At 41.4% G+C, this 18355-nt stretch overlaps 1 protein-coding gene and 1 long non-coding RNA gene across 7 annotated transcripts in view; one reads left to right on the forward strand and one right to left on the reverse strand.

The window, feature by feature from the left end:
* CTNNA2 (catenin alpha 2) overlaps positions 1-18355 on the forward strand; it is a 1116872-nt gene that overhangs the window by 535937 nt on the left and 562580 nt on the right. The window lies entirely within an intron of this gene.
* LOC109498227 lies at positions 13950-17119 on the reverse strand. The gene is made up of 2 exons (XR_002154926.3): positions 17007-17119; positions 13950-14530 (listed from the first exon to the last, which is right to left on the reverse strand). It is a non-coding gene; the product is annotated as an uncharacterized LOC109498227 (long non-coding RNA).

The following is an 18355-nucleotide window of genomic DNA, read 5'->3' on the forward strand; positions in this document are numbered from 1 at the left end:
TTTCCAATTATTCTTTGGCAGTCAGCTTCAAACTGTGAAGGGGAAAAAAGAAACCTTAAAAATTATTTTTGTTCCAAGAGAGTCTCTATGACTGCCAGCTCAGCGAGGTGTGTTACTTCCAGGCATAGAAGCGAACTTACCTTTTAACTACATGCTACTGACCATCCAGCTGCTTTGTAAGGAAATTAGGTCCTTGGGAGCTTTTAGGGTAGAAGATGTTCATGCCATAGAACCTTAGACTATAGCAACTCGAAGTGGAGATCCCCCTACTAAGCCCTTCATTTCAGAAACGAAACCACACCCACAGTGATACAGTGCCCTCCCCCCAGGTCCCACTGCACTACACCAAGCCCAGTTCTGGGGTTCCTCCTTATGCTACTTCAAGCCATTTTCCTGTGTAAAGGAAGACTGGTAGGTATGTCTACTGGGAGATGCGTTTCAGGCATTTACCTTCCCACTTTACATAATACCTCAAAAGAATCTTTTGCTAACAGCTAAACAGCACTGTAATTGTCATAGTTCATGCAACCGACCTCTTCTTTCAGCTTGTGCCTTTTGCTCTTTTTCTTTAAAATGCCTCCAAAGCTCTAAAGTATTGCAATGGTGTTTGTAAAGAACCTGCTGAGAAGCATCATGACCCTGCATTTGTGCAAAATTATAAGCCAGACTCTTACATTAGGAATGCAGTCCTGTTAACCAAGCTCATTGCCACCCAAGCGCGGCTCATCACTCTTCAGCACACACTGTATTTTGTGGTATGTAGTCAGGTTGCCTTGCTGGGCTCCCCTGTCACGTATTGCAGCAAGTTCCTCATGCAGGGCAGAGTCTGTGAGCCAACTTGCCTCACCGGGTATGATCGATAAAAAGAGGGGCTTATGACATCCTGGACTTAGAACAGTGTATGGCACCTGTTGCCCGGTATATATTTTGCATTGAATAAATGAACATCGAAACCTTGCTCTTGCAAGGTTTTGAATCTCCAAATTTGAGTCAATAGCATCTGAGCTCCCCTGACTAAGCCATTAGTACTTTGCTTCTTTTCAAGTGTCAGGGAGTCTCCTGGATTCTCTCAGCGTGTCAAGGCATATTTTTGTCGCTTGGATACCAGCATGCTGTTAGGATAGTGGGTCCGTATCACTGATTCCTAATGATTCCGAGAGATTCAGAGCCATTTCTACCCATCAGCCTGTGAGCCTATCTCTCGACTTCCTAGAATCAAGACAATCGCTGTGCCCACGCAAATTACTTCTCCCCTTGTCACCATGGCAACACATTTGCTCTCTCGCCCACCCCACCCTGTTTGCAATCAGCACAGAGCCATTGGCTTAATAAGGCCTGACAAACTTAAACAATGGGGATTTCTTGCCTAGAGCCAAGATCTTTATTCATTCATAGTGACCAGAACTATGTGTTGCTGCCTTGCTGACACCGCTTGGCATTTAGGAAAAAATTTCCCACCATGATTCATCTCTACTACCTATTCTCAGCTCATCTCTTCTAAATGTCAATCGGCCAATCAATTGATCAATCAGGGGAAGAAATTAAACTATTAGGATACTCAACCAGAAGTGATGTTTTGTCTCTCTACACCAGGATTTCTCAGTCTTGGCCAGTCCACATGGTTGGGGGAGGGGTGGAGTGAGCAAGGAAGAGCCATGCTGGGAAAGGGCACTGCCTCTGTCCCTCCAGTTGAAACACATTGTATACTTGCTTCTGCCCTGCCCTGCTGGCCTCTTGCCCATGACTCCCCTGCACAGGCCCCCTCCATAACCTCACTGAACTCAGTTATACCTCTTCAGGTGCCACCTTGTTGGACACTGGGAAGAGACGTGGATCAAGACCTGAAGGCTCCTTGGGCTGGGCTCTCACCATAGTTGGATAAAGGCAGACACAACTGGAGGGGTCCCTGCAAATTATGGCTGATGTGTCAGAGGGTCTGATGGCAACTTTGCTACCTCGAGGCCTCTCAGCTCAGGACTGAACGAGAACACTGTATCCTGAGCAGAAGCAACTGCTTCTGGGCAAAGCACTCAATGTTTTCCATTTCTTAGAAGATAAACTCTAAACCCCATGGCTCAGCCCCCAGCTGCCTACCTCTCCCGCCCATCTCTTCTTACCACTGTCCGCCTATAACCCTCCATCGTGGCTATAAGGAGTCATGTGTTGCTTACTCACTTTCTTTTTCATGCCTCCAGGCTTTTGTTCTCCCGTCCCAATAACCTGGAATGCTCTCCCCTCTTCTATTCCTATACATTCTCAAAACATACCCTAAACGTCCAAAAATAAGATACTGGATAAATGAATTTTAACATGCGGTAGATGCTATGGTATGCTGCTGCTGCTTCTCCCCTTCAGGGTCAAGGCACATGTCTCCTCAGCTGTCAGGAGTGTTGGCTATTGAATATTCACATCTGAGTCCCTCTGCTGTGATAGCCTTGGGTTGAAAGAATCGGCCTTGCCCAAGTTTACATCGGTCCACATCCAATGATCATATCAGGCAAAGGTACAGCGGCATGACCCCTGTGCCCCTATCTGGGGCTACTGTGAAGGGCCATCCTAGCTGAACTCCCGATGGGATGGGCCGGGGCCTCCACGGCAACAGCATCACATTCCAAGCTCTCCCTCTGCCCAGTCCTTCATCCCTTACTCCCTCACAGACAACCTGCGAAGTGTCCTCCCCAGCAGAACTCCAGCCTGTAAACCTCTGTCTCAGAGTCTGCTTCCCAGGTAAGCCTAAGACATGGCAAACCTAGGATGAAATAATATGTAATCATTAAAAAATTTAAGTTACGTATTAGAGAATATTTAATGATATAGGAAACTGTTCAAGTTAATGAAGGAAATACAAAAACAAGAGACAAAACTGGGCATGCATTCCATTCCTGATTATGTAAGAATGTACATGACCCAAAGAGAAAAACAGAGCAGAAAGGAAAAAATATATATATCTTTTAGAAAGAATTCCTCCTAAAGCAGAGCTAAAATAGTGTCTACCTCTGGAATTTTGTTTCCATTTTCTGTTCATTTTAAATATTCTACAATGAGCAAGTAATTATTAGGAAACCTAATGAGTTCATTTAGTAGTAAAATGAAGTAATGTTATCAAACAACTCCCTGGAACACAAAACACAAAAACAAAAGTCTTCTTAACCCACCTTCTGAGGACAAATGAAAAACTTCAGCATCCATGGTCTCTCTGTGTGCTTCCTTCTCTCAACCCTGCCCCTGCCCAGTCCGTGGCACTGACCCTTTTCTTTTTTGTGTATCTCTGTCCCTATATGCACATATCTATCATTACCCTTAACCACAGGGTGTTGCAAATATTTTAATTTATCTCTCGTATTATGCTGAGAGTTGCATGAGGGCAGAAGATCATGTCCCCATGTCTCGGACATGACCTCTACACTGTAAACAGTATATTTTACTGAACGAGTAAATGAGTGAATGAACCAGCATTTGAAGTGGAGACTTGAAGAGTCAAGAATTTGACTGGCATAGGGACAGACTACTGAAAGTGAGGGAAAAGATGTAGAGCGAAACGTTGAGAGCCTAATTAATGTTTTCAGATTGTGTCAGAATAGGAGACTATGAAATGGGAACCCCTCAGCCTGTTTGTGCTTCTCTGTTCTGTGGTTTACCAAGAAACTTTGGAAAAAGCTGACTTTGCCATGGTGGCTTTGAGCATTTCAAGATAAGCATCACCTTGGTTTCAAAAAGAAAATGATGCGTGTTATTTTCAGCTTTACAATGCTTATTTTCTAAAATCATTCTTTAAAAAATAAAGCTAATGTTCTTTGTGGAATATTTTTGAATTCATGATGAATTTTGGAAAATTGAATTTGAGCCTTTCTGGCTGTATTCTCTGCCCTTTAGTACATAGTAAAAAATACTTAAATTTTTCTCAATTTATGTAAAATTTGCTTACATAAAATTCACTTTATTTAAAAAAAATTTTTTTTACATTTATTTATTTTTGAGAGACAGAGTGAGACAAAGTGAGAATGGGGGAGAGGCAGAGAGACAGGGAGACACTGGGTCAGAAGCAGGCTCCAGGCTGTCAGCACAGAGCCCGACACGGGGCTCAAACCCACAGGCTGTGAGATCATGAGCTGAGTCGAAGTCGGACACTCAACCGACTGAGCCACCCAGGCGCCCCACACCACTTTACTTTAAAGTGCACAGTTCAGTGAGTATTGCCTTTTTACCCTGAGTTTGGCTTTTCTCTTCGAGTAGCAATTAGCTGGTGTCCCTGCAAAGGTACTAGATGTTTCTATTGAGGTGACCTTGCAATAATTGGGTAATTGATACCTTAATTCAAAGACCTCACTCCATTTTCCCCTGGCACCCTATTACTAGAGAATATGGATCAGATTTGTTAGTGGTACACAGAAGAATCTTCTTGGACTGGTCTCATAGTATTCTGCTTTTCTCAGCTTCTTCTCCTCTTGTGCACTGTGAGCCCAAGACATACTCAAATATTTGTACTTCCTCAAGTGAGCCACATTCTCTCATGCTTTGCATGCCTTTCTTTCTCTTTTTGGCAGATGCCTACACATCTTTCCCTGAGACAAAGTCCAGGCATTATGACTGATACTTGTGAAACCTCCATCCTCCCAAAGCAGAGTTGTGGGGTGACACTCTTTCCCCTTGTCCTCCTCCTCCTCCCCCTCCTCCCCCTCTCGGCCTTCTTTCTCCTCCTTTCCCTCTTCTGTTCTTTAGGCAACTTCATATGCCCTCAGTTCAAACATTTTTCCTATTGGTTTGCAACCTTCAATTCATTGTTGTTTCTTAATAAGATTGTGAATGCTTTGAGAGTAGGGTTTGTTTACTTATCTCTCCTATTCAGTGATCTTGACATATAGTATGTGATCAAAAACAAGTTATTGATCTTTAAAAAATAAAGCTAATGTTCTTTGTGGAATATTGCCAAAATATTTTTGCCAAGTTATTGCCAAAAAAGGCTCTAATAATATTTAGGAATCTTTGGCAGACAGGTAAAGAACTTTGGTGGAATGTGCCTCTGTGCACCCGTTATGTGGATGTCTCCAGTTAGGACTGTACTTGATGAACAGGTTTTGGTTTGGAGTCATGGGAGGAATAGGAAGCCAGAATGCTTACATCTCTGGAAATTTTCTGAAATTCCTTAGAGAAAGATACCAACTATTAGATACATATCATGACAATATGTATTTTACAGCATTGATAAACCTGAACATTCACTCCTGTCTGTTTTATTCTTGTTTCTCTTGAGCTTCAACACTGAATTTGTATTTGTAACACCTGCTGTTACCATCCCGGGATAATAGACTATTTAACATTTCATCATTTACAAAATATGCAACTCACACTCTATTCATTCCTGGTTATTTGGTATGGATCTCTTCTGAGGGCTCTCGAGGAATCATCGTGTAGTTTAGACTATATGACCACGGCTGAGGGCAACCAAACCAGTATATGAACTACAAAGAAAGAGAGTTGTTACAATTATTGGAAACATAAAGCAATAGTGAAATGTGTGGAAATAGGGAGGGATCAGGAGAGAAAAGAAGGGAGGAGGTGGGAGAGGAAGAAACCCAATAAAACCATAATTGTCTTAATGTCCAGTGCCCTAATCTAGCAAGCAGAACCTTCTACATTCTAAGCTGGCATGTGCACTGACCTCTCTAGTAAAACATGATGACTGGGTTATCAATGCTCATGTGCATAACAGTCATCGGGAGATGATTGTTTAAAATGATGGATTTCTGAAACAAAATCATTATCTTAAAGACCTATCTGTATTCCCATGTTCATTGTCACATTACTCATGATAGCCCAGTTATAGAAACAACCTAAGTATTCATCTGTAGAAGAATAGATAAAATGTGATATATACACATACACACACTGAATTATTACTCAGATTTTGAAAATAAGGAATTCCTGCCATTGGTGGCAACATGGATGAACCTGGAGGGCATTATGCTAAGTGAAGTAAGCCAGATAAAGAAAGACAAATGTTGCATGGCATCATTTATGTGAGGAATCAAAAAAAAAATGGAAATCATAGAAATAGTAGAGTGGCACTCACAGAGGCTCACAGGTAGGGGAAACAGAGAAAGATTTGTAAAAGGGTACAAACTTTCAGTTATAAGATGAAAAAATAAAATGATAGATTCCTGACCATGATCTCAATTTCTGATTTAGTTTCTCTGAGGTGGTACTAAGAAGTTGCTTTTTTAACAAGGCCAAGATGATTCTGTTAGAGGTGGTCTAATCAATGAGAAACAATACAGAACCATCTCTTAGCCTTATTACTGTATTAGCATTTTTGCTAAAACAACACTCATGCCTTGGCTCATTTTTTATTGCTGATTGACAGTTTGCTTTGGGCTCAACTGGATGATTTTTTTTCACTCGTGTTGCCTGGACTCACTCAAAAAGCTCCTGTCAGCTGGTGGCTCAGCTGGAGCTGAAAAGTCAAAGTTGGCCTCTGCAAATGACTAGTGTTTGGCAGGCTATCAGCCAAGGTCACCTCATTTTTCCTCCATGCAGCGTAGCATCAGTTTCTTCATAGGGTGGTCTCAAGATTCCCAGCAGCAAGAGAGGACAAGCCCCAAAGTGCAAGCATTTTTCAAGAGTCTCTGGTTATGTCATATTTTCTAATGAACCATTGGCCAAAGGAAGTCACATGGCAACATCGAGATTTGAGGGGAAAAGAAGTAAACTCCATCTCCTAACGGGAAGCTGGGCAAAGTCTCATTGCAAGGGATAGAAGAATAATCAGGGCCACTTTTGCTTACAATAGTCCACCATGCTTACTATTTCAATAAACTAGCACGTTAAGATTGTTGAAGAAGAAAGGTGTATAAAGGACTTATATTTTAAAATATAAATTAGTACAAATGCAAGTCTGCATTCCAAATGAAAGCTCTCCTACTGACTTGCATTCCAGATTTTTTTTTTAAGATCGGCTTAATGCCCAGCGCTGAGCCCAACATGGAGCTTAAACTAACGACCCTGGGATCAAGATGTGAGCTGACATTAACAGTCTGACTCTTAACTGACTGAGCTACCCAGGCACCCCTCTCCTGACATTTTTGTGTAAGAAATCAGTGGACTGATACCCTATGTGATCAGACTGTCATAGTCTTGGATAGACCTATGGAAATTTGTAGTTCTTGTTAATGTTAGTTGCCATGAATGGCTTGGGGGTTGGGGGGGGGCGGGGGAAAGTACCATAGCTTTAGAAATCTGGGGAAAATTAGTTAAGGGGAGGCAGATGGCAATCTTTTGCTTCATGGCTTTTCTTTGGAGAGTAGATAATATAGTGGTAAAGATCATAATACCTGCCCATTTAGATCCCAATATTAGGTCTGCCATTCTTGAATTGTTTACCTTCAGCAAATGAATGAATTCACCTGTCCATATTTAATACGGCATGATAGGGTAAGATTTAGTTTTTTTAATGTTTGTTTATTTTTGAGAGAGAGAGAAAGTAGGGGAGGGGCAGAGAGAGAGGGAGACACAGAATCTGAAATAGGCTCCAGGCTCTGACCTGTTAGCAGAGTCTGTTGTGGGGCTAGAACTCATGAACTGTGAGATCATGACCTGAGCCAAAGTTGAACACTCAACCAGCTGAGCCACTCAGATGCCCTGACAGGGTAAGATTTAAATAAAATGATGTATGCCATAGAGCTCACAAAGCATTAGCTGTCATCCTCGTCTTTGTTATCATTCCAGAAAAAAATAAATGTTGCCGACCTGTCATAGCTCTGTTTGTCCACCTGAGGAATGGGCAGTTGCCTATAGGATCTAAATTCATAAAACTCCCTCCCCCAAATAACTTCCAAATCCTCCATATAACTTAAAGATTGGCTAAAGCCATGTGTTTCTTGAGGATAAGAGAGAATGACTGTGCCTAAACTTGTTCCTATTCTCCGCAGAGGCATAGTGACTAGTATCCCCACTATGATTTAAGGGAAAAGCTATTGTAGCTAGTCTGCAGGATGGCCTCCAATAATCCTTGCCTTATGATAGCCAGACTCTTGTGTAAAATTCCTCTTGCGTGAATGGAGCTGATCTGTGTAACCAAAAGGATAGAATGGAAATGAAACATGATTTCTGAGGTTAAGACTTAAAAGCCATTGCAGCTTCCACCTTACTCTCTTGGATCATTCACTCTTGGGAAAGCCAGCTGCCTGGTCATGAAGCTACTGAAGCAAACATATGGAGACTTCCATGTGTCAAGAACCCGAGGCCTCTTATTGAGAGCAAGTACAAACCTGCCAACCCTGTGAGTGAGCCTACTTGGAAGTGGACACTCCAGCTACACTCAAGCCTTGAGATGACTACAGCCTCCTGAGGGACCACAAGCCGCAAGGACTCAGCTTGGCTGCTCTCCAGTTTCTGACCCACAGAAACTGTGAGACACAGTAAATGTTTGTTGTTGCCCCAAGCCTGTAGGTTCCAGGGTGATTTGTTATGCAACAATGGACAGCTAATACAGCTGTTTTGGTGTGGGGAGGGAGGGCAGGCATAGAAGCGCTGGCTTGATGGAAAGACAGAGAAAGAGAAGGGAGAAAGATCCAGAAGGCAGAATCTGAGGATTACCAAAGAGAGCCTCACAATGCTGCTTGCAGGCACAGTCCTGGAGGCCATTTTCTGGAAGAGAAGCCACAGAATTGAGTGTGCTAAGTGCTTTGAAGTACCTAGAGACCCCGCAGGGAATGGCACTAGGTAACTGGGAGGTCGTGCTTTTCCTCTTTATCATCTTGGCCATTAACTAGAGCAAAGCTCTTTGTGGGAAACATGCAAATTGCTGAAAATGGAGTTGAACTTCCTCCGTCTCTCTTTAACTGGAAATATAATTGCAACTCCTTGCACATTGCTGTGATTTTTTTCTAATCCTGTCACGCTTTGTTGGCTCGCTGCTTTTCATCTTACTGTTTATTAAAATAGCCCACGTCGTCTTTGATGCTGAAAGCACAAGTATATGATTGGAGGCTATTGCCAAATTACAATTCATTTTTATTTGATACTGAGGTTTTTGACTATTCATTTTAAACTTTTTTTTTTAAACTTTGGAGTTGGGGAGTGGGAGTTGGGGAAAGGAGACCACAGGAAATGGTGAATGGCCAGTCAGAACCCTCTCCTAGGTTCAGAAATCTGGCAGTTGTTATCAAAGCATCACCATCAACATCTCTCATGTTCTTCTATGAGACGTAGTCCCTATGCCCTTAGCTAGTGGCAGGTAGAATGAGCCAGAACTCGTGGAGTGATGGATGATTTAGCCACAGGCTTGTTTAACCCTTTGGAGCTATGAGTAAGCCTATTCTAATTTGCTCTGACTTTCCAGTAAAATTGAGATGGGCACTCCAGTCCTCCAAATAAGGCAGTTTTGTATTTAAGTCTACTCTACAACCAATGGTGTGATGCCCAGGCAGAAATACTTCCTGGGTATTTTCCAAGAGTATCCTATATAAGGGGATTGTGTCTGGGGAATGTATTAGTTTCCTGTGCTTCTGTAACGAATTACCACACACTTGATTCCTTAAAGTAACAAAAATTTATTCCTTAATAGTTTGAGAGTCTAGAAATCCAAAATCAGTTTCAGTGTGCCAAAATCTAGATCTCAGCCTGCTGATACTCTTCCTAAATGTTCTAGGCGACAGTCTGTTCCTCATCTCTTCACCTCTGGTGGCTGCTGGCATTCTTTGTCCAGATCACTCCAATCTCTGTCCCCATGGTCACATTGCCCTCTCCTTTCTGTCTGTCTTTGTTGCCTCTTCCTTCCTCTGCCTTCCTTATAAGGATACATGTGATTGCTTTTAGGGCCCAACCAGATAATACAGGATAAGCCCCCTATGTCAAAATCCTTAACTTAATCATATCTGCAAAGACTCTTTTTCCAAATAATGTAATGTTTTCAGGTTCGAGGGATTAGGATCTGATAGCTTTGGAGGCCATTATGCAACCTACTACAAAGAACTTCACATCATTTCATCCCCAACCTTGAACCTTTCTGTATAGTACTTTTGTATTTTCCTCATTGCTACTGTGATCCAGCTGGTGGTGAGTCACAGAAAGGAAAAATGGACCCCACCTTCTTTGAAAAACTATAGGACCAAACACATTAGATGGAAGAATTGTAACAAGCGGGGACAGTGAGATGGTAAATAATATTCTGGTGAAAAGTACCACCCCCCAATTTTGTGCTTTCAATTGTAGAATCCTGCTCTGTTTTATGCCTTCCTTTGAAAGCATCTCTAAGTTTTTACTTTGAAATATAGATTTGGTTACTCATTCAGAAATTGCCACCTCACATGTTGCAATCAAGACCTTGTCTGTCGTTGTTGCCCACTACAAAGTTTTATTAACCCTGGAGAGAATTTACTGCTCTGCTCCCACTGTGGGCTTCCTGCCATGGTGTGTGAACCTGAGATGAAAACCACTTGATGTATGGTTGGCAGGTAATAGACTTCTCTCACCCAGACTGATAAGTCATTACTGGCCCTTCCATTCAATAACTCTGAGCAGGGTCCCAGCTTGCACTTAGTCTGGGAGATGAGAGACTGGGATGGAGGGAAGGGAAGATTCTTTTCTCAAATGCTGCTCAGGCTTATACATACTACTTGGTAGTAGATGGGAACAGTGGCAGGGGTCGTGGGGCTGGTTGTTGAATGATTGAACACTTAGTCTCAAAGGTGGTAGTACATGTGAGCTGTGATTTAGAAATAGGACAAAGGGATTCTTGGATTTAGGCAAAACTTCCAAATGAAAATAGTGAAGTGAGGCTCCTGCAAAGCAAAGTTTTATATATATATGTGTGTGTGTGTGTGTGTGTGTGTGTGTGTGTGTGTGTGTGTATGAGAGAGAGAGACAGAGAAAGAGAAAGAGAGAGACAGACTAAGACTTAGGAGAAAAGGAAGAGTTCCAAATGCCCTGGCAAGGGAATCTAATGTATTGGCAGATTTTGATCCTTTTCCAAGTCATGCAATGCTTCTTAAACTGAAGTCTATAGAGAGACACAGAGGGCTTCACATATTCTCAATTAGAGAAACTCTGACTTAAAGTATAGTGCAGAACCTTAGCCTGGTATCTTAATCTCTCCCTAATCTAGCTCCATCTGGCTCTCTTATAAGAGCCTACTTTTCATTCCTCCCACCGTTTTTCCAGGCAAATTGGACTAGTCAGAATTCCCCAGACTTCTCACATTGGTGACTGCACAGATCACACTCCTCCTCTAAAATGTCATTCTACCTTTCCCTTCTCTTCCCATGGCCCCTCCCCCACAGCATCCCCCTAACAGAGTTTCAAGCTCTGCTTCCCCTCTGCCAGGTACCAGGTTCCTGGGCACTCAAGCTCACTTTTCCCCAGAATTTCTGCAGTGTGTAAGCTTTGAAAAGTGCCTTCTTGGGTATCCTGCTGCTCTGTATTGTTTATTTTATTTGTCTTCTCTTTTGGGTAGCATATTTGGCTCTAAGATTTTGTGTCTCTTCTCCTATGATACATCTCTCAAAACCCAGAATGCTTATTGTAAATAAATAAAAAGTATCCCCAAGATGATAGATGCTATTGGGAACCCACTCATCTCTTTTCTATCAATCTAAAACTCTGGCACAATGCTGGCCCCACCCCTTCCTGCTAAAATTGCCTGTGACCACCATGTTATTGGGGGCTGATACGGGGAGTAGGGGGGGAGAAGAGATAGTGAAGAGAGAGAATCTGTGAGGAAATAGGAAGGGTAAGGGGCCAGAGAGGAGCTTGTGGTGGGAGGGCTTCTAGAAAATACTTCCAAGAACAGCAGAGCTCGATGTTCACTTGGATCTTATTGTAAAACATCCTCCAACTCAGCATCAAACCTCCAGTTACGTCTGTTGCACAAATGTGTTGTATGAGTATATTTTTATGTAGAAATGAAGGCAAGAAGACTGATTTTCATATTTGAATCAATTGAAGTGAAGCAATCATGACTAGAAGCCAGAAGCTTCCTACAAAGGTAAAAATCACATCGTAAGCACTGAAAATATTTGTAGAAATGTGGGTTGGTGATATGATATTGCAGCCAGTATTCTCTAGACCTCCTGGAGATGAGAGACCTAAGGTGACATTTTCAGAGATCCAAGGGATCTGGGGGCTAAGCTAAGGAAAAAAGACATGACCACAAGGTGGCAGCAGCACACACTGGCCTGGTTGGGCTCTCCAAGGACAGGCTTGCCTGGGCATGTCCCTCAGGGCAGGCATTTGCTCAGAGGCTAATGCCTGGAGGCAGCAAGTATGAAGAGGAGGAGGGCATGGGACCTTTGAGGAAAAGAGGGATCTAAGTGATGTGGCTCAACAGCATGGGGGAGTCTCTGGGTCAGAAAGCTGTGAAGGGCATGGGGTGCTTTGCTGGCCCCTTTGTTTTTTGTTTGTTTGTTTTTTGGTTTTCGTTTTGTTTTTATATGAAATTTACTGTCAAATTGGTTTCCATACAACACCCAGTGCTCATCCCAACTGGTGCCCTCCTCAGTGCCCATCACCCACCCTCCCATCCCTCCCACCTCCCATCAACCCTCAATTTATTCTCAGTTTTTAAGAGTCTCTTATGGTTTGGCTCCCTCCCTCTCTAACTTTTTTTTTTCCTTCCCCTCCCCCATGGTCTTCTGTTAAGTTTCTCAGGATCCACATAAGAGTGAAAACATGGCATCTATCTTTCTCTGCCTGACTTATTTCACTTAGCATAACACTCTCCAGTTCCATCCACATTGCTACAAAAGGCCATATTTCATTCTTTCTCATCGCCGTATTATTCTATGCCATTCTTCTCATTGCCAATAGTATTCCATTGTGTATATAAACCACAATTTCTTTATCCATTCATCAGTTGATGGACATTTAGGCTCTTTCCATAATTTGGCTGTTGTTGAAAGTGCTGCTATAAACATTGGGGTACAAGTGCCCCTATGCCTCAGTACTCCTGTATCCCTTGGGTAAATTCCTAGCAGTGCTATTGCTGGGTCATAGGGTACATCTATTTTTAATTTTTGAGGAACCTCCACACTGTTTTCCAGAGTGGCTGCACTCCTTTGGAAGACCATGTGATTCTTGATCTTGGGGTTGTGAGTTTGAGCCTCATGTTGGGTGTAGAGATTACTTTAAAAAAAAAAAACACTTAAAAAGAGGGGCACCTGGTTGGCTCTGTCGGTTGAGGGTCCATCCAGCCCTTGATTTCTGCTCAGGATCCCAGGGTCGTGGAATCAAGCCCGGTGTCTGCCTTGTCAGGCTCTGCACTAATCTTAGAGCCTGCTTAGGATTCTCTGTCTCTCTCCCTTTGCCTCCACCCCCCCCCCCCCACTTGTGCTTTATCTCTCTCTAAACAAAAACAAAAACAAAAACCACTTAGAGAAAGCTCTGAAGGGCAGCAGTAGCTTGGGGTCTTTATAGCCCTGGACTTATTTTATCTATGCTACAGATGTTGAGTGCAGCTTCAGGGGAATGCAAAGTAGGCAATCTCTAAGTGGCTAAAAATCTGCTTATTAAAATAATTTTATGTGTAAAAATGTGTTTCAGCCTATAGTAAAAAATTATACATCCTAGGAGTCAATACACAGAGGGCATCTTTGGTTTATATAATAGGCATCTCACACATATACACTCTTACAGGATGGGAGTCATGCCATATATGGTGTTTTGTAGCTTTCACAATAATCTATTAAGCATTTCTCAATGTCACTAAAATTTCTTCCAGAACATTATATTTAATAGCTTCTTGTCATCATGAGCTTTTCCTATGATTTACCACAACCCCGGTTCAAATGTTTTTCTGCAGGTAGCCTAATGTTTCTAACATCACCCTACAGATCTGTAGTGATGGAACCCAGAGCTCTTTTTCCCCAAACCTAGTTTGGATTCTTAGCTCTACTGAGTCAGTGGTTGAGCTGGGGAATCATCAAATGATTTTTGAGAATAATGTTAGGAAGAGGAGATTTCATCCAGATTAAAAAATATTTATTTACACAATTATTTATTTGGTATGTATTTAACAATGTGATTAATGGGCTAAGCTTGCAGATAACATTTTGGTCAAAAAACAATTGTGCTCATTAAGGAAGCATATTATGCAAAGAGCACTCCATCATATGGGGCCCCTAAAGAAAACTTGTTTTGAGGTAAATAACAGACCCCATCTCATTAATTACAGGTATCAACCATACCAAATCACCATGCACAAAGTACTTAAACAGATAGTAGCTTGATGATGAATGGCATTTCCCGTTTCAAATGATGTAAGTAAAATGCTATTTAAAATCTTGACATTCTCTTGCAAAGAGTAGGTGAGCTCGAGAAGGTGGCACAATGACAATGTGACTCCCACGTTCCTCATTGTGTGTCTGTGTGCATGTGTGGAGTGTGGTGGAGGAGCCTTTGAACAGCACGATGTGTTCTAAGAGCAGAATGAGATCAAACAACCTGCCTCCTGCACTTCTGAGGCAGTTGCACTGTGCAGGACATGGCCTTTGGCTTCTTCCGCCTCTGTGACCACCTGTGCAATAAAGGCTGCTTGATCCTAAAGGTCCGGGGGTGGGGGGAAAAGGAAACAAGATGAGGTTTATTGAATAATCAGTGGCAAGCAGTTTATGAGATGCTTATCATGTGGAATCCCCAAAATAATCTTGTAAATTGTGTGTCTCCAATGTTCACATTAGATACCATGCCTCACACGTATTTTACCAGATATCTACTAGATCCTGGCTGAACCGTACATGAACCTAGATCTGAAGTCCTTGCAAAAATCTGTGCTATTGCTATAAGATTGTATAGAGAATGTCATTTTCCAGGAGAGTCCGTCAAAACCACTGTGTCCTTGATTCTTTTCCACCATCTCATCTATATACCTTTCCTTTTCTCTCTCTCTTTTTGGTTTTGCACTTCTGTCTCCTTCATTCTGCTCCTTGCCTGCCCTATTCGGTTACTGAGGTAGGTACATAAACATACATATGCTTTTCCTGTATTTTCCATATATCTCTGCTCCTAAAATGCCCATTTTGTACCATCCAAGATAGTAACTAGTGTTAATGATGAGAGTTACCAATGGCTCCGTGTTACTGATGGATAATAACATCCTACAGTTTCTACCAAAGGAGTAATGTCTAATGGTAGATATCTTGACAACATGCAGGTTGATAAAGCTGGGTGACTTCTGCTATGCACTTTGTCTCGGCTCAGAGTATAACAGTTGAGAGCCAGAGTTTTGGAGTCACTTGGATCTAAACTCTGGTCTGGACTTCCCAACTTACTCCCCTTTTCACTTTTGGCCATTTACTTTACTCTCTCTGTCTCATTTTCCTCCAGGGAAAAATGAAGGTGATAATAGTGTTTACCTCCTAAGCTTGTATAGGATTAAATGACATACTACATACAACTTCCTTAGCAAAGTGTATATGACACCGAGCTCTCAAGAAATTGACTACTATAAAAATAAATATGTACAAACTATTTTCTGCTGGATCTACCTGTATGTTAGGCCAACATTCTAAACATTCTAAACAACATTCTAAACACACTGTACAGTGTTTACTCATCACCAATTATGTACATTGTATGGCTGGAGACACTATAAGGAAAAGGGCCCTAGGTAGTTTCAGTACTTTGCTTCGCATTAGCTTATGGCTTACTTAGTAACAATAAGAAGTAGATACAAGAATTTATGTTTCCTTATTATGTCTGATAAGAAATTATCAAGCCTTCATTTAAAATGACATCATTTTTGCAAATGGCATATTGTATAAAGGGTTAGTATCCAAAATCTATAAAGAACTTATCAAGCTCACACTCAAAAAACAAACAAACAAACAAACAAAAAAACAAATAATCCAGTGAAGAAATGGGCAGAAGACACAAATAGACACTTTCCAAAGAACCTCCAGAATCCAAATGGCTAACAGACATATGAAAAAATGCTCAACATCACTCATTATCAGTTAAATACTAATCAAAACCATGTTGAGATACCACCTCACACCTGTCAGAATGGCTAAAATTAACGACTCAGGAAACAACAGATATTGGCGAGGATGCGGAGAAAGGGGGACCCTTTTGCACTGTTGATGGGAATGCAAACTGGTTCAGCCACTCTGCAAAACAGTGTGGAGGCTCCTCACAAAATTAAAAATAGAACTACCCTATGACCTAGCAATACCTAGCACTACTAGGTATTTATCCAAAGGGTACAGGAGTGCTGATTAAAAGGGGCACGTGCACCCCAATGTTTATATAGCACTACCAACAATAGCCAAATTATGGAAAGAGCCTGAATGTCCATTGACTGATGAATAAAGAAGATGTGGTACATATATATGATGGAATATAACTTGGTGATGGAAATTAAATCTTGACTTTTGCAATGTGGATAGAACTAGAGTGTATTATGCTAAGCAAAATAAGTCAGTCAAAGAAAGACAAATATCATATGATTTCACTCATGTGGAATTTAGGAAACAAAGCAGATGAACATAGGGGAAGGGAAGCAAAAATAAGACAAAAACAGAGAGGGAGGCAAACCATAAGAGACTCTTAAATACAAAGAACAAAGAGAGTTACTGGAAGGGAGGTGGGGGGGATGGGCTAAATGGGTGATGGACATTAAGGAGGGCACTTGTTGGGATTGAGTACTGGATATTACATGTAAGTGATGAAACTGGGTTCTGCTCCTTAAATCAATACTACACTGTGTGTTAACTAACTTGAATTTAAAGAAATAAATTTTAAAAAATAACATAAAATGACATCAGTGCCACAAAGTATTCCCCATCCTTAAAAAGGAAATCAGCCAGTATTTACTGAGGACCTCTTTAGTGCTCAGGCCTATGCCAATCTAGGGAATAGAGGTGGGCTCCCAGGAAACCATGAGTTTTCTTTTCCTCAACATAACTGTGAACTTCTCAGCCTTAAACTGAATTCTAAGTCACATTCTTTTATTTTTTTTTTTCTCTAAATACATGTTCTCTGTGGACTTGTCCACCTGGATCTCACTTTGTCCCTACCTTTCATCATTTGTGTCTTGAGTCCTATTTATCTTGGCATCCTGCTCAATAGCCAAAGAGTCTTACAACCAAGTTAACATTCTCTCCTAAGGGAAGTGTACAGCTCCTCTGGGTTCTAGAATTCACAACAAGGAAACAGTTGCTAAGTAAGGGATGCTTTAAAAAATTAGAGATCTAAAATGGCTAAAATTAAAAAGCTTGATGATGCCAAGTGTTAGAAAAGACAGAGAATAACAGAATAAATGCTCATACATTTCTGAAGAGAATGTAAAATTGTACAGCCACCTCAGAAAACAGTTTGGCAGTTTCTTTGTTAACATATACTTATCATACAACCCAACAGTGATACTTCCAGTATTTTACTCAAGTGAAATGAAAACTATGTTGATACAAATACTTATATATTAATTTTCATATCATCTTTATATATAATAGCTCCAAACTGGAAACAACCTATATGTCAACAAATATGCATGATATGTGCATCTGATGGAATACTATTCAGTGTGCCTGGATGGCTCAGTCAGTTGAGGGTCCAACTATTGGTTTTGGCTCAGGTCATGATCCCAGGGTCTTGGGATCGACTCCCATGCTGAGCATGGAGCCTACTTAAGATTCTCTCTCTCTCTCTCTCTCTCTCTTTCTCTCTCTCTCTCTCTCTCTTTCTCTCTCTCTCTCCCTCTGCCCCTCCCCTTCACTTTCTCTCTCTCTCTCTGTCTCTCTCTCCCAAAAAAACCCACAAAAACAAAAACAACTAAACAGATGAATCTCAGCATTCTGCTGAGCTACACAAGCCCATCTCAGAATGCATACTGTATGATTCTATGTAAAGATTATTTAAAAAAAAAAAAACCCAAATGAAAATATAGTGACAGAAGTTAAATGAGTGATTGTCTGGCAGCAAGAATGAGAGGAGCATGGAGGTGGAGCGCAAGGGAACGTTTTGGGTGATGGAAACAGTCTGTATCCTGATTATGATGGTAGTTACAAAGGCATATAAAATTTTCAAAACTCTTTGAATGTACAGTTAAAATGAATGCTTGTTTAACACAGTATATATCTTATATCTTATATATTATATATAAAATGATGATTTAAAAATGATGATTGAAGGGGTGCCTGGGTGGCTCAGTCAGTTAAGCATCCGACTTCAGCTCAGGTCATGATCTCACAGTTTGTGAGTTCGAGCCCCGCGTGGGGCTCTGTGCTGACAGCTTGGAACCTGCTTCAGATTCTGTCTCCTTCTCTCTCTGCCCCTCCCCGACTTGTGCTCTGTCTCTATCAAAAATAAATAAATGTAAAAAATAAAATAAAAATAAAAAATTTTAAAAATGATGATTGAGGGGCTC

This window comes from Felis catus, chromosome A3, assembly GCF_018350175.1.
Source record: "Felis catus isolate Fca126 chromosome A3, F.catus_Fca126_mat1.0, whole genome shotgun sequence".
NCBI lineage: Eukaryota > Metazoa > Chordata > Mammalia > Carnivora > Felidae > Felis > Felis catus.